Consider the following 27,493-nt stretch of genomic DNA (forward strand, 5'->3'; position numbering starts at 1 on the left):
TCATTTTTTTTCTGACAGGCATCATCCCCTTGCTAGCACTTAAATCAAAGTCTGAAGGAATAATCTTACCAAGAATCTGTTCAAGGAGATTCTGGTTTGTAGTGCAGCAGCACATCAACCTTTGCTTTAACTTTAAAATACCTAATGGCTAAACTTAATGAACTTTCATATTTGAAAATACACCATTATGGAGGGAGAGCTATTTATCCATGAATTTTAGTAATTGGAAGTGTGGCTTTTGATATCTGTAAAAACTTTCAAGCCTCTTATTTCATAGCTATTGACTCTATTACCAGAAACAACTTGACCAGGTTCTCTGTTTAGGGTCTTGAATCCTTGAATTTGTTGCCACAGGAAACAATGGAAACTAAGGCATAATATCATTCATGGGCAGCAGGTCTAATATCTGAACTCTCTTTCTTCCATTTGCCCAAACTAGAGAAATTCATCATCCAAACTCAGTACTGAGAATGGCCCAGTTATAATTTTGCTGTTTTCAGCTATTTCTTATTTATCTTCAGACTTTATGATCATAATTATAAAGGAATAGCAAAAGGAATTGTCAATTAGAAAAGTACCAAACCAACCTCAGCTAACACAGAAAATAAGAGAAAGAAGGTTGGAGAGTGCATGGAAAATGAAGAAATGCTACGTGAAATCTCAGCATCTCTCAGTATGCCATTCTTAGTATAAATGTGCAAGAGTTTGGAAATTATTGCTAAAATAACTCAAACTATTAATACAAATTTTAGGATGCCCTGAGGCCACTGAACACATAGAAGAATTGACAGTGAAGGACATAGTTTATAAGCTACTTAAAAAAAAATAGAGTTTATTTTTAAAATTTTTTTTTTTTGTTTCACAGCAAAATTGAGAATGTACAAAGATTTCTTATATACCCACTGCCCCTACACATGCATAGCCTCCCCCATTATGAACATCCTTCAAAGTTGTATGTTTGTTACAACTGATGAACCTATACTGACACATTATAATCGCTCAGAGTCCGTAGTTTACATTAGGGTTACATTTTATGGGTGTGGACAAACATAATGACAGATATCCACTATTATAGTATCATAAAGAGCAGTTTCAGTGCCCTAAAAATCCTCTGTGCTCTTCCTATTCAACCCTCCTGCCGACTCCTGAAAACCACTGATCTTTTTATTGTCTTTATAGTTTTGCCTTTTCCACAATGTCATATAGTTGGAATCATACAGTATGTAGCCCTTTTAGACAGCCTTCTTTCACTTAGCAATATGCATTTAAGTTTCCTCTGTGTCTTTTCATGGCTTGGTAGCTCACTTATTTTTAGCACTTAATGAGACCAATTATGAATAAAGTTGCTATAAACATCTTGGGGCAGGTTTTTATGTTGGACATAAGTTTTCAATTCCTTTGGCTAAATAGCAAGAAGCATGATTGCTGGATCATATCATAGGGATCTGTTTAGTTTCGTAAGAAGCCACCATATTGTCTTTCAAAGTGACTGTACTACTTTGCATTTCCAGTGGCAAAGAATGAAAGTTCCTGTTGCTTCACTTCCCTGGCAACATTTGGGACTGTCATTTGGGGCAAAGTGTTGTGGACTTTGGCCATTCTAATAGGTGTGTAGTGGTATATCATTGTCATTTTAATTTGCATTTATCTGATGATATATGATGTGGAACCTCTTTTACTGTACTTACTTGCTCTCTGTATATCTTCTTTGATGAGGTGTCTGTTAATGTCTTTGGCCCATTTTTTAATCTTTTTTATTGTTGAGTTTTAATAGTTCTTTGTGTATTTTAGATAATAGTCCTTCATCAGATATGGCTTTTGCAAGTATTTTCTCCCACTCTGTGGCTTCTCTTTTTATTCACCTGACAGTGTCTTCCATAGAGCAGACATGTTTAATTTTAATGAAGTCCAGATTATTATTTCTTTCATGAAAATAAGTTTTTATATATGCCTTGAGGGTCATATATAAAAAGTTACTGCCAAATCCTAGGTAATCTAGATTTTATCTTATGTTATCTTCTAGGAGTTGTATAGTTTTGCATTTAGGTCTGTAATCCATTTTGAGTTAGTTTTTATGAAGGGTGCAACATCTCTGTCAGTTTTTTGCATGTCGATGTGTAACTAGTTGCTCCAGCATCATTCATTGAAAAACTATCTTTTCTCCATTATATTGTCTTTGCTGCTTTGTCAGATTAGTTGACTATATTCTTCTGAGTCTACTTCTGAGCTCTCTATTCTGTTGTGTTAATCTATTTGTCTATTTTTTTCCAATACCACACTGTCTTGATTACTATAGCTCTATACTCATTCTTGAAATTGGATAGTTTCAGTCCTCCAGCTTTGTTCCTCTCCTTCAATATTATGTTGGCAATTCTGAGTCTTTTGCTTCTCTATGTAAGCTTTAGAGTCAGTTTACCAGTACCCACAAAATAACTTGCTGGGAATTTGATTGCGATTGCATTGAATCTCTACATCAATTTGGAAAAAAACTGATATTTTGACAATATTGAGTCTTTCTATCCGTGAACATGGAATATCTGTCCATTTATTTAGTTCTTCTTTGCTTTTGTTCATAAGTTTCATTCTCTTATAGTTTTCCTTGTTGTACCTATTTTGTCAGATTTATACCTAAGTATTTCATTTTGGGTGTTAATGTAAATGATTTTGTGTTTTAAACTTCAAATTCCACTTTCTCATTGCTGTATATATAAGAATGGTTGACTTTTGTGTATTAACTGTTATCAGCTACCTTTTTAATGAATTCACAAGAAGAATGGGAGAGTTAGGTTTGAAAATTGCTCCATTCTACACGTATTGTCTCTAGGCTTAGCTAAGATTTTTTTTGTGACAACACTTACCCTTGCCTTCGGAGTTCCCATGTGAATTGAGCAGTAACTTGCTCAAAACACCACCTCTCAGAGACTTTCAGACCGACTATTAAAGAAGGATTCTGGAAAACCCATTTGAGCATGCACACACACATATACACATTAAAATCTAACTGTTACTATATCACATATTCCTGCCATTGCTTGATTTTATAATCACTTTTTTCTCAATATTTCATATTTTATTTTGTTTTTCATGATTTTAAAGCTTTACTGACTTCACACACATACACATACACACACACAATGAATTAGATTTAAAAGGTGCAATAGCTGTACAATGTTTTCCTTCCACTCCTATTATCTGACCACCCAATTCCTTTCTATAAAGGCAAATGCTATTAACAGTGCCTTATATTTCCTTCCAAAAACACAGAAATAAATTTTCAAACATATACATATGTTTCATATATATATGTTTAAAATTTATTCTGTATCTATACACATTATACACAAACACACAAACATTTCTTTCTCAGAAAAGATGGTATACTCTAAGCACTTCTCTGCACTTTTCTTTTTACCTCAAATCCTTTATAAATTTAAAAACTATATCTTGTTATTAAAATAGCATTCCAGATCCCTGAGGAGAAGCAAAGCAAGATGGTGGAATAGAAGCCTCCACCTATCATTCCCCCAACAAAGACACCAAGTTAACAACTATCGACACACAAAAACCACTTTCACAAGAACCAAAAATCAGGTGAACTCTCATAGTTACCTGATTTTAACTTTGTATCACTTAAAGGGCACTATAAAGATAGTGAGAACAGTCTTGAATTGCTGATGACACCTCTTCCCCACCCATAGCAGCAGTCAGGTGCACTGAGAACATCTCTGGGTGCTGGGGGAGGAAGAGCACAACAATTGTGAGCCATTGAACTCAGTGTTGTCCTGTTAGAGCAGAAAGGAAAACCAGACCAAATTCACCTGATGCCTGCCCATGGAGGGAGCATTTAAACCAGCCCAAGCCAGAGGGGAATTGGTGATTCTAGTGATCAGAACTTGAGTTCCTGCAAACCTCACCACCAAGGGCTAAAATTCTCTGGGTTTCTAAGTAAACTTGAAAGGCAGTCTAGGCCATAAAGATTGCAACTTTTGAATATTAGTGCTAAAACCCCCAGACTCAGCCTCACAGATGGCTACCTGCTTTCAGGGTCTTATCTCACAGCTGAGAACTTTCCTTCTGTTGGTCAGTAAAATTCTTTTCTGCCTTATGATGTCTGCGTATCTTATTCCTCTTGGTCGCAGGACAAGAACCCTGAATACGCTGAGCTGCCAATGGCAAGAGGAAAAGAGCTGTAACCCTCCTGTTTGCTGAGCTGCAGGCAGTGGGAATAAAAGAGCTGTAACCCTCCGTCTCACTTGCCAAATTATGGGAGCAAAAAGGTTGCTGGGTTCCACTCCCTCCTGCTTGCCAAACTACAAAAGCCACAACAATCTCACATACCCTATAAATATATATATATATACCTACTATGTACCCACAAAAATGTAAAATTAAAAAATTTAAAAAACAGCATTCCATTGTTTCCAGGGTATCATATATTCTGCTGAAAATCAACTTTCAGTCTGATTATTTTTAGTTTGAAGCGTAACTTATCTTTTCATCTGCCGTCTTTAATGTTTCCTCTTTATATTTGACTTGAAGCAATTAGATGACAATGTGCTTTTTAAAGCCTTTTTTTATACCTGTCATGCTTTGGGTTTAGATTTTGCTGAAGCTGTATTGTATTCACTTTTTTAGGTTTACTCATCTCTAAACCTTGGACTCTTGTGTTTTAGCCAGTCCAGTTAAGACAGTGTCCATCTTTGATAGTCTTAACTCCAGTTTTCTTTTGTACAGCTTTATTGCCTCCTGAAATATTTGAGCCACAATTTTCTGCTTAATCACATTGCTTTTACCTTCTTAAGCACTGGCATATGCCCTGTGGCACCCTCAGTATTTGCTCTGCCCATTTCCCCATCTCACTTTTCTTGGATTCCTGCTTTTCAAACTCCCCAATAATCTTTCACCATGGGCTCTGTTTTCAAGTAAACACAGCATAGGGCACTTACAATCATGTTTAACCAGTTTCTCTGGGGGTTTTACTGATACTTTTGAAAATTTTTCTGAGTGCTAATGGCCAAGCAAAGCACTGCTGTCATTTCCTCTGAGTGCTGTCATACCCATGGTCACTACAATTGAAGCAAAATTTTACTGAAAAACAATTGAGCAAAAGTCCTTCAGTGAGAATAACCCTCAAATGACATATGCACAGAAATAAATAAAAAACACTTGAAGCTAATTGGCATTTTCATAACTTAAATTTCCAGTGAAGAAGAATAGAATATCATTTTAAAAATATAGACTTTTAAAATTAAAGTATGAGGCCGGGCACAGTGGCTCAAGCCTGTAATCCCAGCACTTTGGGAGGCTGAGGTAGGCAGATCACCTGAGGTCAAGAGTTTGAGACCAGCCTGACCAACGTGGTGAAACCCCATCTCTACTAAAAATACAAAAATTGCCAGGTGTGGTGGCACATGCCTGTAATCCCAGCTACTTGGGAGGCTGAGGCGGGAGAATTTTTGAACCCAGGAGGCGGAGGTTGCAGTGAGCTGAGATTGCGCCATTGCACTCCAGCCTGGGCGACAAGAGCAAAACTCCATCTCAAAAAAAAAAAAAAAATTAAAGTGTGAATTTTATGTGTAGATGTTTTAAGATTTGAATGCCAGTTTTCCAGTCTGAACTTTCAAGGATATGAGAAAATTAAATGCAGATGAAGCTGGTTTTAGGTATTGCCTCAGAAATGATTCATGTGAATGTAGCCAGATATTCACATTTGGATGGTAATGGGATTAAATTCTTGGATATAAATATATGTATATGTTTTTGTATATGTGCGTATGTTTTGTATATGTTTTTGTAAGTATGCATAAGTCCATTGGGTGTGTGCTGACCTTTTTTTAAAAAAGTCCCTAATTATAATTTTAAGAGAAAAACCTGTAACTTCATTCCTTTCTTCAGTCCCTTACACAATTACAATACTGCAATCGTTGTCGCTCTCCATAGTGACCAGTTTCCAAGCCTCTAATATACCTAGATAAGTGTAAATTTTATGAATGAAGACAAAGTAGTTAAAGTTTGGATTTCCGATATATTGTTAACACTATTATTTAAAATCACTGCCAAAATGTTGCATTTTAAACTAAGCAAAATCTTGCATTATGGGCCATATCTAGTCTGTTGTGAGATGTCCTTTCTCACAAACCTATGTCTTTTTTAAACCCTTATATATTTTCAAGGAGTTTAAAGTAGAGATTCTGAACCTTTTAAAAGTCAGCAAATCTTTGGAAGTCTGGTGATGCATATATATTCTATCTCAGAATAACATTATTAAATGCATAGATAATAGGATTATAAGGAACCACTTACATTTAAATATTTATAAAATATCAAATTTGTAATATAAGGATGCATATGTTTTCATTAATGTTTTGCATAACAATATCTATTGGCAAGTTTAATAACTACAGCAATTTTGAAGTCATTATAGCTATAAAGTATATTTTAAGAGGTCTACAACTGTAATATGATTATAATACTATCTAACTGGCTTCTATTGATGAGAATAAGTCATGATAAAAGAAAAAGATTCATTTTATTTAGACTTCAGTGAAAATTTTTGTTTTTTCCCCATTCAATATCATGGATTCCCTAAATTCTATCCACAGAGCCCTTGTGCTTCTGTGGACACCAGATTAACCCCTGGTTTAAAGGGAAGCTATTTCTAGGATCCTGATAATACAATAGAAGCATAATAAATGTTATTTACTAAATGTAAAATATTAGAATATTCTTGAATCTGTAATGCTCTGGCCTCCAAACACTATAGCCACTTGGGTTCTCCTTTGGGGCCTAGACCTATGTCCCTGTCCATACTTGCTTGTTTGGTTTGAATAAAGTCTCTTATAGTCCGTGTCAGATTCCCACTGACAAAACACTCTGTTCCAAAGGATCTCCTGTAAGAAAAGATAGAGAGGAGGGGAGAAGGTTTCCACAAGTATAGATTGGTATACCATATGCTGGAATAAATTTGCCATATGTTGGATGTGATATCCATACTCCCAAAATGGCTATGACTGTATATTTGTGTCCAGGAACAATTCCTGGTATTGCCTTCAGTTTATAAAGCCCTTATGAATTGAGTTGAGTCCTGGCTCTGTAGTTTTTATTTGTTTGTTTTATTTTGTTTTGTTTTACTCTTTCCTGCAATCTTCCCCTTACAGTATCAAGTCATCCATGGTTCAAATGTAAATTGCTTCAATTTTCAATTTAAAGAAAGCGAGAACAGTTTGCTTTTATTGTTGATCATCTTGTAGATGTGCTTTAGAGGTTTTTTGTGCAGTTTTATTTTTATTTTTAATTGTATCATTGTATGTGTATAATAGTAGTTGTGAGTCTGTCAGTAGAGAACTTTTATAGGATGCCTTCTTTGGTCAGTCAGTATTTATTGAGGGGTCATTACAAGCTGTCTGAAATTAGATAGACTATTCAAAAAATAAAGTTAAAGCATCAAAACACTTTGATTATGTATTCATAATCAAACACATCGATTAAAATAGGGACCTATAATGTAGAGTGTGTATTTCATACATTTTGATAAATTAACAAAAGGCATTATTATCCTGAATCTAAATGCAGCTCCCACCAAAATACAGCACAATAATAAAAAGGTTTCTTCCAGTTATATATTTTGGATGTGTTAGTAGCATGCAATGGTCATTGGCATGAAAATTTTAATACCTTTTGGCTTGATATCTATTTAATTAATACCTTTAGTTCATTTTAAGTGAACCTCTGTTATTTATCTCCAACTCATGACTTGTTTATTTTAATTAAACCGCAACAGCTTTCTCCTTCTGAATACAATAAAGAGCCGTTCCTCTCTAAGTAAACAACAGCTCTTATAAAGCTATATTTAAATTATCTTTTATGCATATTAGCATAAGCAACTACAACAATTACTCGTGAAAAACTGAGACTGAGCTTCTTATCTTTCAGATGCTAGTTTTTAGGTGGCCTTAAATGATGTATTTTTAAAGAAGTTTTCCTTTTGTAAAATTTTCTTCAACAGCACACAGGCAGAAGATTACTAGCACTCTAGCTTAAAGAAACCCTCAATTATTTTTTTATTCAAATATATGTGTGTATCACTGTATTTGTGTGTAGAGAGGAAGGTGGTGGTTTTCAGAATAAGACAGTGTTTACGTATGTAGGAATCAAGAATGTTTTAGTTAGGTGCAGAAACAACACTAAGAAGATGAAAAGGTTCATTGAATGGCAGGACAGATTTTGTGGACTAATGGGCAGATGTTGACGCACAGAGTCTTGCAGGGTTCTTACAAGACAGTGGAGAAAGATCAAAGTGGTTGAGCCAATGTACAGACTTAATTATGCACCTGGTTTACAAAATACAAAACTGAGCTCCATTATGTGAAGTTATTGACTTGAAGCCTAGCCATCCTGCAGACCTAAATCAAAATGAGAAGCCAAGAATATTTAAATACAGCTTTTAAAAAATTGGAGAGGTTTCCAGGAATGGGCTGAAGGCTTTGTTAAGGTTTATGTGAAAAATATTTATGCTAACAATGTACAAATTCCATACTTGTATTTATGCCTATAAATGTGTATGTATTATTTTCCAGAAGTTTATAGCTCTTTGACAAACAACTTTTAAGTTCTCAGCCCCTTAGAAAGGTTCCATAAATATGAGTGAAGTATCTCCTCAAAGTCCAGAGCAATATATACTTTTCAAAATTGGGCTTTTATTTCATTTTTATTTTTTGCCAAATGGTAGTTCCATCATTTTTTCCTATTTTGATGAGGTAATATTCAAAATAATGGCAGGATCAAAATTAATTATAGTGTCTAGAGTGACTAGCTACAATAGTAACAAAGAGAAATATCTAAAAGGGTTTTTTTACTTAAAAACCTGGGAAAATTGCCTGTTCTATTAAATAAATATTGGAAGTTGTAATTTGAAGCTTACGGACCCCTTTGTGGTGAAAACTTTCCCCTTTTCATCTTCTTCACCCCAGTATTAAATGATAGAATCAATGAATGAAAGAATTGCACCATTCTCTTCACTATAAAGTGTATGTCCTATATCAAAGCATTGAGGTTTCATATAGCAGTAAAGCCTGAGCAACCTCTATAGTCACACTGTATTTGTATTCAGGGGATGACATTTATGAGCTGTAAGCTTAGGAAAGTTACTTAATCTATCTCTCCTTCCTTCAGTTTCCTAATCTGTAAAATAGGAAAATATCTGAGCCTCCTATAAAAAGTTATGGTAAGACTTATTGTTAAAAATATATAAGTGCTCAGTAAGTATGAGTCGTTTTTGGTATTACTGATATCCATTTTCTGTATCAATAGTTAAGGGTCACGGAAGGAAATCAAAACATTAATTACAGTTTGTAAAACGTGACTTAAAACATGTTTTATTTTGATTCTTGAAAGCTGTTATTGTTTTATTTTCTTTGTGTAAGTCTTCTAGGCTAAAATAACAAAACTTATTTTCATTTGAAACTTGTATTGGTAAACCTTCCTAAATACCATCAAAGTCTTGATTTATCCTCAAAGGTATTGTTAGGCCTTTTTTTATAATCTAGAATAATTTTTTTCATAGATTTTTTAGTTTTTGTTTTTGTTTTGTTTTTTTGTTTTGTTTTGTTTTGTTTCTGTAAAGTAAATGTTACAGTGAAAATCATTCTGGATTAAGAAACAGAGGATTTGGCCTTAACTGTTATCTCTGCCACGGCTGGCTAAAAAATTTTGGTCAGATGATTCAGTCTGTCAGCTCACAGATAGTAAGTTTCAGGGCTAGCAAATGATGGTAGGATTAGGTTTTTTCAGCTTCACAGGATTGTTATGATGTAGATCCAGAAAATGAAAGCATTTAAAAAATTTAAATTATTTAAAAACTGTAACTTGCTGTCATTATTCAGTCATATGTAGAACACTCTTGATATTGAAGTTATTCAAGGTATCTAAATCCTATGTTACAACGTTAAGTTAGGCATTTTGTAAATTGTTTTCCAATTGTTTTATAGTTCTTTTGTTCCATTCTTCCTCTCCTTCTATCTTCGTTTGCAATATTAAATTGATTTTTAATTTTTTTGTTTACAAAAGGAATGATGGGAGTGTGAATCAAGTGTATAGTTGGTATGTCTTTGAAAATAAACCTTAATGACAATTTACTGTGGGATTTTTCACCAATAACTCATAAGAAGTTAAAAGAACTGTGTGATCTATCAATCTGTCTATCTATCTACGTATCTATGTATCATCTACTTAAACTTCTGCCTTTTCATGTGAATAAGATTTTTCAGTGCTTACATTTTTAGAATTTAAAAACGGGAAGAAAAAATGAATGTTAACTTTTAAGTATATTGATTCTATAAAACAAAGTGGAATCCAATGGCTTTCTTGTTTAAATATGATAGATAATGTAGATCAAGAATTTCCTAAAAATTAAACAATGGATTAGCTTCTCTTCTAAGAATTGAATATTTCTTAGATTCAAAAGTGGATATTAGCTGGCACTGTTAGTTTTGGTGAATGAATTTGGATTTCTTGCCATTCATTCTTATTTTTAAATAACTGCCATTAGTTTTCAATTATATGGAAATACAATTTTTGCTTATCAGCTAATAAAATGTACAGAGATCCACCTTGCACATGAATAGCAATGTGCTATATTGAATTTTGGTAAATTATAATTAAACTTCCATTAACCTAAGGACTTAAAGACAGAAGTCTATTAGGTATGCCAGTTGACTTTGGTTTTTAAAATTTATTTTAGTTTTTAACTGACACACAATAATTGTACATATTTATGGTATGCAATGTGATATTTTGAAATACATATATACTATATAATAATAAAAATTAAGGTAATTAGCATATCTATCAACTCAGACATTTATCTTTTTTGTTTTGTTTTGTTTTGAGACAGAGTTTCGCTCTTGTTGCCAAGGCTGGAGTGCAATGGCACGATCTTGGTTCACCACAACCTCTGCCTCCCAGGTTCAAGCAATTCTCCTGCCTCAGCCTCCCAAGTAACTGGGATTACAGGCATGAACCACCACGCCCGGCTAATTTTGTATTTTTAGTAGAGCTGAGGTTTCTCCATGTTGATTAGGCTGGTCTCGAACTCCTGACCTCAGGTGATCCACCTGCCTCGGCCTCCCAAATTGCTGGGATTACAGGTGTGAGCCACCACACCCGGCCCAGACATTTATCTTTTCTTTGTGATGGAAACATTCCAAATCCTCTATCCTAGCTATTTTGAAATGCTGTCATCACTTGGTATCCATGGGGGACTTGTTCCAGTAGCCCCTGAGAATGCCAAAACCCATGAATGCTCAAGTCTCTTATATGAAATGGGATAGTATTTGCATATAATCTACACACATTCTCCTGTATACTTTAAAACATCCCTAGATTACTTATAACACCTAATACAATATAAATGCTATATACATAGTTTTTATACTGTACTTTTAAGGGAATAATGACAAGAAAAAATCTGTTCTTGTTCAGTACAGACATGACCATCCATTATTTTCTGAATATATTTGATGTTCTGTTGGTTGAATTGAAAGATGCAGAACCAAAGTTATAGACAGTTGACTATGTAGCATATATTATTGTTAACTATAGTCACCCTACTGTGCAGTACAACCAGAACTTAATCCTCCTAACAGTAAATTTCTTACCCACTGACCAACCTCTTCCCATTCCTCACACTTTCAAAATATTATCCCTATATATTGTAATAATATATATTTCTTCTTTGGGTTTAAAATCTATCTTACCATTTAAGCATGAGTTGTGATAATTTCAGATTTTAAAATATCTTTTGCTTTTTATATAGGAACTTGTTCAAGCTGGAAAAGGATGTAGAGGTGAATTGAAACCTGGAAACAAAACAAGACCCAAACAAGTTAAATGAATTGACTACAAAATAATTAATAAAAGAACCAGAAAAAAAAAAGATATTGGAACTCCTGTTTTTTAATGATTGATATAAGCTGTAATTAAATTTTCTTTAATCCACAATGATAGCATATTCTTTGATTTGTATCTGGCCTATATCTGTGTTGACAGAAACTAGTTTAGAATGCAGAGACATCTAACCATGGCATAGATAAATCATTCATTCTGTCTCTCAAGTCTGATTATTCAGGATTTATAATCAAAGAGTTGATTTATTTTATGGGCTTTGAAGAAAAAGAAAAAGATTGTATGTACTTTGGAAAATTGATAGAATAATTGATCTTAAAATCTGACCCTTAAACAAAGATTATCTGAACCAGTAATGCTGTATTACCCACTTCACATTTTTACTCTAATTTATATTTTTACTCTAATTCTCATAATTTCCTGGCAAGTATTCTCAGCCATTTTATTATTAATAACAAAAAGAATTTTAAAAAATATATATTCAAGGGTCAATATGAAAGAAAATGATTTAGCTTTTTAATCCCATTCACTAACAACTAGATTACTTATAACTGTAAAAGTACTGGTACACTTGCTAAATTAGTTTCCTAGGGCCGCTATAAGAAAACACCAGAAACTGAGTGGCTTAAAACAACATAAATGTATTCTTTCACAGTTCCAGAGTCTTTAAGTCTGATCCTAATGTCAACAGAGCCACATAAGGCTACAATGGAATAATCTTTCCTCTGCTCTCCCAACGTCTGGTGGCTCATGACATTTCTTCATGTGTGAAAGCATAACTCCAGTCTCTGCCTACAACTTTGTGTGGACTTCTTTTCTCTGGGTCTGTGTTCTTTATATCTGCATGTCTCTCTGTGTTCAAATCTCCCTGTCCTGTCTCTTATAAAATCACCAGTCATTGCTCACCTAAATACAGGATGGTTGAATCTTGAGATTCTTAACTAATTTCATCCGCAAAAGCCTTTTCCTCAATAAGGTCACATTCTGAAGTTCTGGGAGAACATGAATTTTGGGGGGAAACTATTCAACTCACTATAGTTGATTTTATTATTATAGCCTATGTTGGGTATTTTTACTTATTGTTGCATTATTACCCGGGGAATATTTCTTATGAATTCACATGTACAGGAAGAAAATACTACAAGAGGAGATACGCAATTAGCTAATGGAAAGACTAATGAATAACACTCACTGTTCAGAACAGACTACAGCAAATATTAAATTCCCCACTGATTTTCCTGTATTGAAGTAAAAATTCCTTAATTATTAAATGTAACAAATAGCTTGGAGATCAAATTATAAACATAAAACAAACTAAATTCAATGTAATCTGAGATCTATCATCCATTTTTGGATAATATACTCTCTTTGCTAATTCTAGGACAAAAATAATCATGGATAATTAAAAGTAGAAGCTGAATTTTGAATAGATGCAATACCATCTATCTTGAATGACTTTGAACATGTAAAGGTAGTTCTATTTTTAGTAACATATGTGTTTATTCAAATGAGAATTGAAGGCAAGTCTTAAACTGGATTTATTCCACTTGAGCTAAGTCTTGAGGTGGAACTAACTGTTGGCTTATTTACATCATCACTGAATAATTTAATCAGTAAATAATTTTAATAAAACTCTACTTCATTAAAAAAATCTACAGCATGATTTAGGAAGTGGTTTCTAAACAAATGTACTCTTCATGCTGTGTTTGAAATTACTGCATAGAATTTAACAATATGTCTTAATTTTTCAATATATTCGAGGATTTATCACAGTTAAGTTCCAAGCATTCTTTGCGTTCCTCTTGTGTGACAACATCAATATAGAGATAATTTATTTTTACTTCATTATTTTATTATTAATCTATTTTTTCTACAGTTTATTATTTCTCTCATTACTTCAGTGCACTGAAGCTTAACATTCAGGCTATTTACAGTTGGTATAGGGTCAAGGGGAAGAGTGTTTGTTTGTAAACAGATATTTTTGAAACAACATTGAACTGTTATTATTATTAATATTTTTTGAGAAAGAATCTCACTCTTTCACCCAGCCTTGACCTCCCAGACTCAAGCAACCCTGCCACCTCAGCCTCCGGAGTAGCTGGGACCATGAGTGTACAACACCACGCCTGGATAATTTTTTGTAGAGACGGGGTTTTGCCACCATTGCCAAGGCTGGTCTCGAACTCTAGAGTTCAAGTGATCCACCTGCCTTGGCCTCCCAAACTGTTGGTATCGCAGGCGTGAGCCATTGTGCCCGGCCTAACATTAAATCATTAAAACTAGCAACCGTGGTAGTATATGAAACATATTGAATTCACTTAAGAATTTTTTATGAAAGATTGCCTTGTACTATGTTACAGTGGTGTATACTATTAGATTATCATTTTGAATCAAGGTGCTGGTAAAAAACATTATCTGGAGGAATCTACTACTCTCAAGAAATCATATCAAACTTATGCTTACATATCTTCTAATTATTTAAATTATGCCTCACAACCCTCCTTGACCTGAACAAAATAGTCTGATAGGTAATTTGTCTTTTTAATGCTGAACAGGATGATGATCACTGGGAAATTTACATAGCTGCCTCCAATTAATTGGATGTTATATATTAAAAAGATAACAATAGTCATATTTAACTGAACATTTTAGTTTTAATTCCCAAATTAACATAATTCCATTAAAAAGAATCAATTCAAAATTTTGACATCTCTTCTATATTTATAATAGTGGAGATGGTCCAACAACATACATATGACATCACCAAAAATTAAATGAAAGTATTAACTTATTAGGTTTGGATTAACTATCCATGGATACTTTTCAATATTTAAAGTCAAATATTTTAAAAGAATATTAAAGGAACATTTTAAGTGAATTCTGACAATTGCTGACTGATTTATAATAATTTTAGTAAATCCCACTCATATATTCCTAAAGATAGAATTGTGAAGTTTTTGTGTTAGGGTAATGAAATGGAATAATTGGTAAGTTCCATGCTTCACTGAATTGATGAAGGATAGTGAAAACTAATGTTTGGTTTTTCTGTTCTAAATTTTGAAGTATTAGTATAAGTATAATATTGTCTCTACTGAAATTGAATTGAAAACTGGGATATTTATTCAGGATAATAAGAAAGATGATCGATGTCATAATAGGAAAATAAGTTTAGTTTCCAAATAGATTTTATTTTATACATAATATGTAGTATCAACATACAGTTTCATTTTATTGAATGTTTTTTCGGTTGGAATTATGACTCTGAATTCAAACAACATAAGTATTTCTTTTTACAAATATCTTTACTTCATAAGGATGCTATATAGATAAATTATGTTTACAAATCAAATTGCTAAAAATTATCTATAACATAGATACATATGTATATAGTGCATTATCAGTTATTCCATTAGAGAGTGGCCATAAAGAGATTTTAGAGTTTGGGGTGTATGCTGTCATATGATTTCTTGAATAAAGAAATCGTTTGTAAATTATGTAATTTTATAAGATCAGCAGCCATTTTCTATCTAGCAAAGATAAAAACTTGAAATAATAAAGAAAAACTTTACCGGGAAGAAAAAAATTTAAAACATGAATACATGAATCCTTCTCTCTGAAGCCTATCTTTAAATAAAAAACTTTGCCATACTAATGTTAGAGAAATGTCATTGCTTTGCTAGTTTTTAAAGTTTTTAAATTATTATTCAAGTTATATATGTTCATTATAGAAAATGAATAAAATAAAGATACATTCAAAGATGAGAATATATAATAAATTAAAAATTAACTAAAATCTCAGTTATGCCATCTTTTTGAATTTTTGAATCATCCCAATCTTTTTTTCTTTGGCAAAATCTATGTGGTAAAAATATCTAGCTGCATAATTACACTCCATATACTTCTTTAAAACTACTTTTTTTTTTTATACGCCACCTTTACAGTATTATTCTAAATTTGACTGTGTACTTTCTTTTACCCGTAAGTTTTATACTTTCAGATGTTTTTGTGTTATTCATTAGCATCATTCTCTTTTAGCCTGATGAACTCACTTTAGCATTTTTTTTTTATTATTATACTTTCAATTTTGGGATACATGTGCAGAATGTGCAGGTTTGTTACATAGATATACATGTTCCATGGTGGTTTGCTGCACCCATCAACCCGTCATCTACATTAGGTATTTCTCCTAATGCTATCCCTCCCCTAGCCCTCCATCCCCACAAAAAGCCCCAGTGTATGATGTTCTCCTCCCTGTGTCCATGTGTTCTCATTGTTCAACTCCCACTTATGAGTGAGAACATGAGGTGTTTGGTTTTCTATTCCTGTGTTAGGTTGCTGAGAATGATGGTTTCCAGCTGCATCCATGTCCCTGCAAAGGACAGAACTCATTCTTTTTTATGGCTGCATAGTATTCCATGCTATATATGTGCCACATTTTCTTTTTGCAGTCTATCATTGATGGGCATTTGGGTTGGTTCCAAGTCTTTGCTATTGTGAATAGTGCTGCAATAAGCATATGCGTGCATGTGTCTTTATAGCAGCATGATTAATAATCCTTTGGGTATATACCCAGTAATGGGATTGCTGGGTCAAATGATATTTCTGGTTCTAGATCCTTGAGGAATCACCACACTGTCTTCCACAATGGTTGAACTAATTTACACTCCCACCAACAGTGTAAAAGTGTTCCTATTTCTCCACATCCTCTACAGCATCTGTTGTTTCCTGACTTTTTAATGATTGCCATTCTATGTGGCGTGAGATGGTATCTCATTGTGGTTTTGTTTGCATTTCTCTAATGAACAGTGATGATGAGCTTTTTTTCATGCGTTTGTTGGCCGCATAAATGTATTCCTCTGAGAAGTGTCTGTTCATATCCTTTGCCCACTTTTCAATGGGGTTGTTTTTTTTTTTTTCTTGTAAATTTGTTTAAGTTCCTTGTAGGTTCTGGATATTAGCCCTTTGTCAGATGGACAGATTGTAGAAATTTTCTCCCATTCTGTAGGTTGCCTGTTCACTCTGATGATAGTTTCTTTTGCTGTGCAGAAGCTCTTTAGTTTAATTAGATCCCATTTGTCAATTTTGGCTTTTGTTGCCATTGCTTTTGGTGATTTAGACATGAAGTCTTTGCCCATGCCTATGTCATGAATGGTATTGCCTAGGGTTTCTTCTATGGTTTTTATGGTCTAGGGCAAGATGGCCGAATAGGAACAGCTCCAGTCTGCAGCTCCCAGTGAGATCAGTGCAGAAGGTGGGTGATTTCTGCATTTCCAACTGAGGTACCCAGCTCATCTCATTGGGACTGGTTAGACAGTGGGTGCAGCCCACCAAGGGTGAGCAGAAGTAGGGTGGGGTGTTGCCTCACCCAGGAAGCACAGGGGGTCAGGGAGTTCCCTCCCCTAGCCAAGGGAAACCATGAGGAACTATGCCATGAGGAATAGTGCATTCTGGCCCAGATACTACGCCTTTCCTATGGTCTTCGCAACCCACAGATGAGAAGATTCCTTCAGGTGTCTACATCACCAGGACCCTGGGTTTCAAGCACAAAACTGGGCGGCCATTTGGGCAGACTCTGAGCCAGCTGCAGGAGTCTATTTTTCATACTGTAGTGGCACCTGGAATGACAGCAAGATAGAATTGTTCACTCCCCTGGAAAGGGGGCTGAAGCCAGGGAGCCAAGTGGTCTAGTTCAGCAGATCTCACCCCCACGGAGACCAGCAAGCTAAGATCTACTGGACTGAAATTCTCGTTGCCAGCATAGCAGTCTGAAGTCAACCTGGGATGCTCGAGCTTGGTGGGGGGAGGAGTGTCCACCATTACTGAGGCTTGAGTAGGCGACTTTCCCCTCACAGTGTAAACAAAACCGCCTGGAAGTTTGAAATGGGTGGAGCCCACTGCAGTTTGGCCAAGCCACTGTGGTCAGACTGCCTCTCTAGATTCCTCCTCTCTGGGCAGGGAATCTCTGAAAGAAAGGCAGCAGCCCAAGTCAGGGGCTTATAGATAAAAGTCTCATCTCCCTGGGACAGAGCACCTGGGGGAAGGGGCGGCTGTGGGTGCAGCTTCAGCAGACTTAAACGGTCCTGCTTGCCAGCTCTGAAGAGAGCAGCAGATCTTGCAGCACAGCACTTGAGCTCTGCTAAGGGACAGACTGCCTCCTCAAATGGGTCCCTGACCTTTGTGCCTCCTGACTGGGAGATACCTCCCAGCAGGGGTCGATAGAAACTTCATACAGGAGAGCTCCACTAACATCTTGTGGGTGCCCCTCCAGGACAAAGTTTCCAGAGGAAAGAACAGGCAGCAATCTTTGCTGTTCTGCAGTCTCCACTGGTGATACCCAGGTAAACAGGGTCTGGAGTGGACCTCCAGCAAACTCCACCAGACCTGCAGCAGAGGAGCCTGACTGTTAGAAGAAAAACTAACAAATGGAAAGGAATAGCATCAACATGAACAAAAAGGACATCCACACAAAAATCCCATCCAAAGGTCACCAACATAAAAGATGAAAGGTAGATAAAGCCACAAAGATGAGGGAAAACCAGGGCAAAAGGCTGAAAATTCCCAAAACCAGAATGCCTCTTCTCCTCCAAAGGATCACAACTCCTCACCAGCAAGGGAACAAAACTGGATGGAGAACGAGTTTGACAAATGGACAAAAGTAGGCTTCAGAAGGTGGGTAATAACAAACTCCTCCGAGCTGTAGGAGCATGTTCTAACCCAATGCAAGGAAACTGAGAACCTTGAAAAAAAGATGAATTGCTAACTAGAATAACCAGTTTAGAGAAGAACATAAATGACCTGATTGAGCTGAAAAACACAGAATGAGAACTTTGAGAAGCATATGCATGTATCAATAGCCGAATTGATCAAGCGGAAGAAAGGATATCAGAGATTGAAGATCAACTTAATGAAATAAAGTGTGAAGACAAGATTAGAGAAAAAAGAATGAAAAGGAATGAACAAAGCCTCCAAGACATATGGGGCTATGTGAAAAGACCAAACCTACATTTAATTGGTGTACCTGAAAGTGATGAGGAGAATAAAACCAAGTTGGAAAACACTCTTGAGGATATTATCCAGGAGAACTTCCCCAACTTAGCAAGACAGGCCAACATTCAAATTCAGGAAATACAGAGAACACAACAAAGATACTCCTCGAGAAGAGCAACCCCAAGACACATAATCATCCGATTCACCAAGGTTGAAAGGAAGGGAAAAATGTTAAGGGCAGCCAGAGACAAAGGTTAGGTTACCCACAAAGGGAAGCCCATCAGACTAACAGCAGCTCTCTCTGCAGAAACCCTACAAGCCAGAGAGAGTGGGCACCAATATTCAACATTCTTAAAGAAAAGAATTTTCAACCCAGAATTTCATATCCAGCCAGACTAAGCTTCATAAGTGAAGGAGAAATAAAATCCTTCACAGACAAGCAAATGCTGAGAGATTTTGTCACCACCAGGCTTACCTTACAAGAACTCCCAAAGGAAGCACTAAATATGGAAAGGAAAAACCTGTATCAGCCACTGCAAAAACATACCAAATTGTAAAGACCATCAACACTATGAAGAAACTGCATCAACTAACAGGCAAAATAACCAGCTAGCATCATAATGACAGGACCAGATTCACATATAACAATATTAACCTTAAATGTAAATGGGCTAAATACTCCAATTAAAAGACACAGACTGGGAAATTGGATAAAGAATCAATACTCAACGGTGTGCTGTATTCAGGAGACCCATCTCACATGCAAAGACACACATAGGCTCAAAATAAAAGAATGGAGGAATATTTACCAAGCAAATGGAAAGAAAAAAAAAAGCAGGAGTTGCAATCGTAGTCCCTGACAAAACAGACTTTAAAACCAACCAAAGTCAAAAAAGACAAAGAAGGGCATTACATAATGGTAAAGGGATCAATTCAACAAGAAGAACTAACTATCCTAAATATACATGCACCCAATACAGGAGCACCCAGATTCATAAAGCAAGTTCTTAGAGACCTACAAAGAGACTTAGACTCTCACACAATAATAATAGGAGACTTTAATACCCCACTGTCAATATTAGACAGATCGATGAGACAGAAAATTAAGAAGGATATTCAGGACTTGAACTCAGATCTGGGCCAACTGAACCTAAAATGCATCTATAGAACTCTCCACCCCAAATCAACAGAATATACATTTTCCTCAGCACCACATCGCACTTATTCTAAAATAGACCACATAATTGGAAGTAAAACACTCCTCAGAAAATGCAAAAGAAAAGAAATAACAAACAGTCCCTCAGACCACCGTGCAATCAAATTAGAACTCGGGATTAAGAAACTCGCTCAAAACTGCACAACGACATGGAAACTGTATAACCTGCTCCTGAATGACTACTGGGTATATAATGAAATGAAAGCAGAGATAAAGAAGTTTTCTGAAACCAATGAGAACAAAGACACAATGTACCAGGATCTCTGGGACACAGCTAAAGTGGTGTTTAGAGGGAAATGTGTAGCACTAAATGCTCACAGCGGAAAGCAGGAAAGATCTAAAATCGACACCCTAACATCACAATTAAAAGAGCTAGAGAAACAAGAACAAACAAAATCAAAAGCTAGCAGAGAGAAGAAATAACTAAGATCAGAGCAGAACTGAAGGAGATAGAGACACAAAAAACTCTTCAAAAAATCAATGAATCCAGGAGCTGGTTTTTTGAAAAGATCAACAAAATAGATAGACCCCTAGCCAGACTAATAAAGAAGAAAAGAGAGAAGAATCAAATAGACACAATAAAAAATGATAAAGGGGATATCACCACTGATCCCACAGAAATGCAAACTACCATCAGAGAATGCTATAAACACCTCTGTGCAAATAAACTAGAAAATCTAGAAGAAATTGATAAATTCCTGGACATATACACCCTCCCAAGGCTAAACCAGGAAGAAGTTGAATCCCTGAGTAGACCAGTAACAAGTTCTGAAATTGAGGCAGTAATCAGCAGCCTACCAACCAAAAAAGCTCAGGACCAGATGGATTCACAACCGAATTCTACCAGAGGTACAAAGAGTAGCTGGTACCATTCCTTCTGAAACTATTTCAAACAATAGAAAAAGAGGGACTCCTCCCTAACTCATTGTATGAGGCCAGCATCATCCTGATACCAAAACCTGGCAGAGACACTGCAAAAAAAGAAAATTTCAGGCCAACATCCCTGATGAACATCGATGTGAAAATCTTCGATAAAATACTGGCAATCTAAATCTAGCAGCACATCAAAAAGCTCATCCACCATGATCAAGTCAGCTTCATCCATGGGCTGTAAGGCTAGTTCAATATATGGAAATCAATAAACATAATCTATCACATAAACAGAACCAATGACAAAAACCACATGATTATCTCAATAGATGCAAAAAAAGCCTTTGAGTAAAACATTTTTGAGTTGAAATTTCTGTACATTGGAAACCTACAAGGTAGAGTTCAACAACTGACAGCAGTAGTTCCTCTTTTGGAATAGGCAATAATATTTATTTCATATTTGTTAATAACTTTCAATATTGTTACTCAATAATTGTATTACTCAATAAATAATGAATAAATATACCAAAATTTCAAAATACAGAAAAGAATCTTAGTAGCTTATATTAAAAGTGAAGTACATGGAAGACAAAGTCTAAAATGGGGTCAAACTAAATCCCTGGTTGCATTGCAGCTAATATACTGTGGTATTTGGAATCATGATTGAGTTCATATGCAGTGAAATTAGTATTTGTTTGAATACTTAGTTAAAACCAACAAAAAAAGAAAGAACAGCTTCATTTGAAGGTTAAACTTTGGTCCTCTGACTCAATTTCTCATTTTGCAAAGATTCCAAAAATTATTTGTAAATATTGTAAATATATTCTGATATTTCTGCAAATCTTGAAGATCTCTCTTCCTTTACTTTCTTCTCTTCCGTTTCTGATATGGGTGTCTCTATTTCTATAATTAGATCTTCTCATTCCCCTTCTTTCTTCCATTTCTTGACTATGGTTGTTATTCAGATATAATTACTTTTCTTTTTAAAATTTCTGTAAACTTTTCCCCTTACATTGTCCTTTGAAAAATGTGCTGATCCTCTTACTCTTTTAATGGCTTACTATAAATTGAAATCTTCACACCTACTTTTCTTTGAGTCCAAATTCTTACAGAGCATCATATTTGAATGTGGCCCTTTAATTCAAATAATTCAGGATTTGTAGAGATTAATTAATAATTTGCTGTACAAAATCTGTCCCATCCCAAATCCTTATTCCTATCACAGACAGCATTATTCAGCCACTCGCCAAACGCTGATTTCAATTTCCCTTTTCCTCCATCTTCTCTAGCTAAATAATTCTGAAATTATTATTTCCTTTTTATTAAAAAATAAAATGTAGATCTTTCTCTTCTTTTTCATGCCCACTGCTAGGCTCTTAGTCAAAGGATTTCTTACCTAACACATGAGAAATCGCAAAACATAAATGTCTGTCATCTCTAATCTCTCTGAAGAGCTGTTCATTTTTTGGTACCCTGCTGATATGATTTGGCTCTGTGTCCCCACCCAAATCTCATCTCAAAGCGTAATCCCTATGTGTCAAGGGAGGGACCTGGTGGAAGGTGATTGGATCATGGGGGTGGTTTCCCCCATGCTGTTCTTGTGATTATGAGGGAGTTCTCAGGAGATATGATGGCTTAAAAGTGGCAATTTGCCCTGGGCTCGCTCTCTCTCCTGCCACCTTGTGAAGCGCTTACTCCCCCTTCACCTTTCACCATGATTGTAAGGCCTCCCCAGCCATGCAAAACTGTGAGTCAGTTAAACCTCTTTTCTTTGTAAATTACCCACTCTGAGGCAGTTCTTTATAGCAGAGTGAGAATGGACTAATATACCTGCTATATGATTTATTTTCCTAAAGAATGTTAATTAAGTAACATTTCTACCATATTTAAACATTTTACTAGGACTTCACTGTGACAGAATTAATCCAAGTACCTCAGCTTAGAATTTAAGAAGTTTCAAATCATACTCTTTTTTATCTTTATGTTGATGCACAATTTATAAAGATCTTCTATGTATTTTAATCATTTATTTTTATACCAACTTTGGTTTGTGTGTGAAAAAAATTAGAAAAGAATGTCTCAGAGATTCTACATAAGTCATGAAGTCCTGATTGGGAGCAGGTCTTCTGAAAAAAAAAAAAATCTCTGTTTAGCATCTTCTTTATCTATTGCTCCTTATATCGTCTAACAAAGAATCAAGTGTAACATTTGAGGAATATAAAATGAGTTTAATCATTGTTATTAGTCTTGTGAGGGCCTGGTTTCTTTGACTTTGCAAGAGATCTGTGAGTATGATTTTTGTCAAAAATACTTAAGAATTTATTGAAGTCATCAAATTTAATGTCTGGATACCAACTAGTCAAAAGCAAAATTCACTTGCTCATCAGAAAGATGAAAACTGGAGTAGGATGGAAAATCTCTGAGCAGCTAAGTAAATACAACAGACCCTGGATTTCTTCTACTCTGCATGCTGGCTTTAGGCTTAAGCACTCCACCTGGAACAAGGCTGCCAGCGGGCCACCCAGATGAAAGAAGAGACAAGCCTGAGAGAGTTCAGGGTAAAGGATTAGGAGAGTGAAATTATTTTTATACTCTGTGTTCAGTGTGTAATTTATGTTCTCTCTTTAGCATTTGAGAAGAATTATTGTATCTCATGTGGAAACTCTCAGATTTATTTTCTTTTGCCTTAGCCTTTCTGAAAAAGTACAATCCCATCATTTTAAAGAATTGTTGGCATATGTTTTATTTTTAATAGGTTTTTCTTATAAAAGGATGATTCTAATTTATTCTTAAAAATGTACTTAATTACCTCCTCCCCGGATTAGTTTTGATTCCCCAGAAGAACTCTGACAAGGACATTGGTGCAGGTGGATTATTTGAGAGGTGAACCCCGAAAGCACAAGTAAATAAGTGGGAAACTGAAATGGAAAAGGGATAAAATCAAAACTGTATTAAGAAAAGATTCCTGTTGGAGGTAACTGGAGGTCAATCCCACTGGAGAAACTCTCAGATATTGTGTAGAACACGACTCAGAATTGTCCTACTGAGGAATAAGGAAACTGGCACACTTATTTATTACTCCTGTTCATCACTGGTTGAGGGATATTCATAGAGGTATTTAAACCCTGGCATTTCTTAGCTGCCCCTGGTAGGGGCTGGTCAAGAGCTACCTGCCTCCCTCAGGGTAAAAAAAGAGACAAATACTGTGGATGAAAATCATACAGTGTGTCCAGAAGCTGGCTACTGTGGCTATAGTTGAACTCAAAAGAGGTTCTGGGAGAAATATCTTAGTCAATCAGCAATATCTGGTAATTTATTTATGCTTATTTTAAAGAAATATCTCCTTGGCACCTATTATGTAATAAGCATTGGCAAACATGTAAATTGACAAAGTAAATTGACCTGGCCTTCATTGTATCTGTCTTTCTCTCCTTCAGTCTCACATCAAATGATCTTCATCCATATAAATCTTATTTCAAAATACTTTCCCTTCCTCTCTGTTTTCGTTTCCTGCCAATGTTCTAGTTTAAGCTCTCACCATAATTATTCATATGGGTTACTGAAGGAATCTCTTAACTCATCGCCCTGCTTTCAGTTTCACCCTGCTTAAAACCATTTAAAGGTTCTCCGTGAGCTTCGGATTAATATTTAAAGTCTGTCTCCATGCCTGGTTTGCTGATCTTCCCAGAATCAGTGGTCACTTTTCTTCCCTTCATCTCACATGCAATATATGGTTCATCCATGCCAGGATACTTTCTGTTTCTCGACTTCACCAGGTAATATAGTCTATGACTGTGCACATTCTGACCTCCTTTTAAAAATGAGTCTCTACCCTTGAGTAGAAACTTCTGATACACTTTATTTTCTAGTTCTACTGTCAAATAAGGTGACCTCTTCGAATACCTTTCTTTCCCTTTCTTTATGTCTATGTAGTCCTTGCTTGTTTTCCAATAATTTATATATATTAACATAATACTTTATTGCTTTGTATTGTAGATATTCTATTGTCTGTCTGTCTCTCCAACTAGCCTGTGAATTCCTTGCCAACAAAGATTTCTGTACTTCCTGTCTGTATCCATGACCCAAAGCCTGAAATTGTTTGTTTTCAATAATGTTAAGTGAACAAATATGTATTAATGAAAGACAACACCTGTAACTCCCAGAATTTCAGAGAGTAAGTCATGGTGTGAGTGTTCCCTTAAGAAACTTGCAGTATGATGGCCTCTTAAGTTCTGGAAATTTAATTATATGCCAGAACAGTATATGCAATAACTGCAAGTGCCTCCCCTTGAGAGAGTGCATATAAACTCCCAAGTGAGTTTACATGACCTTAGAAAGCATGATCTAGTCTGAAATATTCATGATAAAGCAAATTTCCTTGGTATTAGCTATAGGCTCTATTCTGGGTAATTATGATCCTAATTTCATCCAATTATTCCTGCTGAGTCCCTCTACAACCTTCCATATCTCCAGGCCCTACATCCCCTGAATCTGATGAAAATCTAACATTTAACTCTGAGGAGTGACACCGGTTTAGTATTCTATGATCTTCTCTCTCTTCGCCTCATTTTGTAGATGCTTATAATACAGGCTTAAAAAGGCAATGAGACAGCTGGAAAAAGGTTTCTTTCTCTCTGCCTTTATTTAGCGATTGCTTCGTAAAGCAGGAAAATAGCATCGTTTTCATGATTCATCATCTTTTTTCTCTATATTAGCATCAAAAGGAAATAAGATGCCAGTGGATTTATAGCAATGGAAATTTGTGATTGGCAGTACTGTGTGTTCTTTTATTGGATTTGCAAATCCAAAAAGTTTTAAATGGGAAGACTATTCAAGTATGACAAATCTGCTAAGACTAAAACAGGGATTAGTGAGAGGGTCACTGTGCTGATAAAGACTCTTCTTGACCAGGCTTTAGACAGGTTTCTCTAAGTTTTCTTTGTAACTAGGCCTTGTCCTTGGGCCCCGTTTTTGGTCTGCCTAGTTTAGTTGTAGCAAGAATCCTGCTAAGTCAGTTTAATGTGAATCCTCCCACCCTTGATGTGTGATCACTGTGGCCTGCCTTTAGCAAGAAACCTGCTAAGTCAGTTTAGCAAGAACACTCTTCCCCTTGATATCTTCTCTTAGTCATTTTCTATTCAGTGAAACCCATGCCAACTCTGCTTTTTAGCTCTAAATTCCTGTCTGTCTTTCCTGTATTCAGAGTTGAGCTCAATCTCTCTTTCTTATTGCTGTAATATTTATACCTATCACAATAATCCTGAGTAAAGCCTTTATTACCATTTTAACAAGTGTTGGAATAATTTTTAACAGTATTAAATAAATGGCCGGTGTGTTTAAATATTTTAAACTATCTTAGTGTTTTCTGAAATAAATCAAAATTATTAAGCTTGCACTTTTTTTTCTTCTAAAGTATGTATGTAAATAGTGGTGTAGAAGCATGTGTGGTGAAATCTTTCCAGTTTATCCTAATAATATTGCTAATAATAAACCATCTAATGCCATCTTCCCCATCTGTGCCTTTATTCACACTGTTTCTTCTTTCTTGAACATTCTTCCTCTCCAATAAACCATCTAATGCCATCTTCCCCATCTGTGCCTTTATTCACACTGTTTCTTCTTTCTTGAACATTCTTCCTCTCCCTTGTCACATGGCTGACTTTGTCTCTGAGATTCTGTCTCAGCTCAACTATCTCAGTTAAGAGTATTCTAACCAGCTTGTCTAAATAATGCCCATCCTTATTTCCTATCACTATATTTGTATAGAATTTAAAATAATTAATTGGTTTACATTTACATCCAAATTTAATAGCTGATTGCCTTTTTCCCATTTCAATAAGTTATATTCATTAATCTATAACCAAATAGTAATGATACTAATCCTATAATTAATTTTTGTTGAATTAATGACCTTTTGACAAGTAACTATGGAATTATTATTGTTATATTTGAGTATAAGAAAGTTAATAAAATTAATAAAATATTAACATATTTAACACTATATTGTGAAAATCACACATTAGCTCTAGTTTAAAACAAACAAAAAACCTAAAAGGCATACATATATGATGTTAGGTCCATTAAGCAGATTAAAATACAAAGTTCCAAAAAGTTTGAGAAGCTTACAGAAAAGTATATGACTAGTATGCTCTTTTAGTCATATGCTAAAATGACTAGAGTTGAGATTTAAGGGCAGATCATTTTGATTCAGACTCTTTATACATGGCCTGTTTGTTCATCTTGCGAGAATCAGTGACCACTCTTCTCCCCTTTCGTCTCACATAGGATGTATTATTCAACCCTTCTACAAAAGCATCTCTCCAGGAGAAATAAACAGGCATTACTTTTTGATGAACTAGAACTATGTGAGTACCCATCTGTTTCTCTGCCATGCGTCCTACTCATATTTGCAGGCTGCAATTGACATGAGTGCAAAACAAAAATCTCGTGGAAGAGGCATGACACGCAGACCATAAACAACGTTTTTTTTATTTTTTTTATTTTTATTTATTTATTTTT

Source organism: Papio anubis, chromosome X (genome assembly GCF_008728515.1).
Source record: "Papio anubis isolate 15944 chromosome X, Panubis1.0, whole genome shotgun sequence".
Lineage (NCBI taxonomy): Eukaryota > Metazoa > Chordata > Mammalia > Primates > Cercopithecidae > Papio > Papio anubis.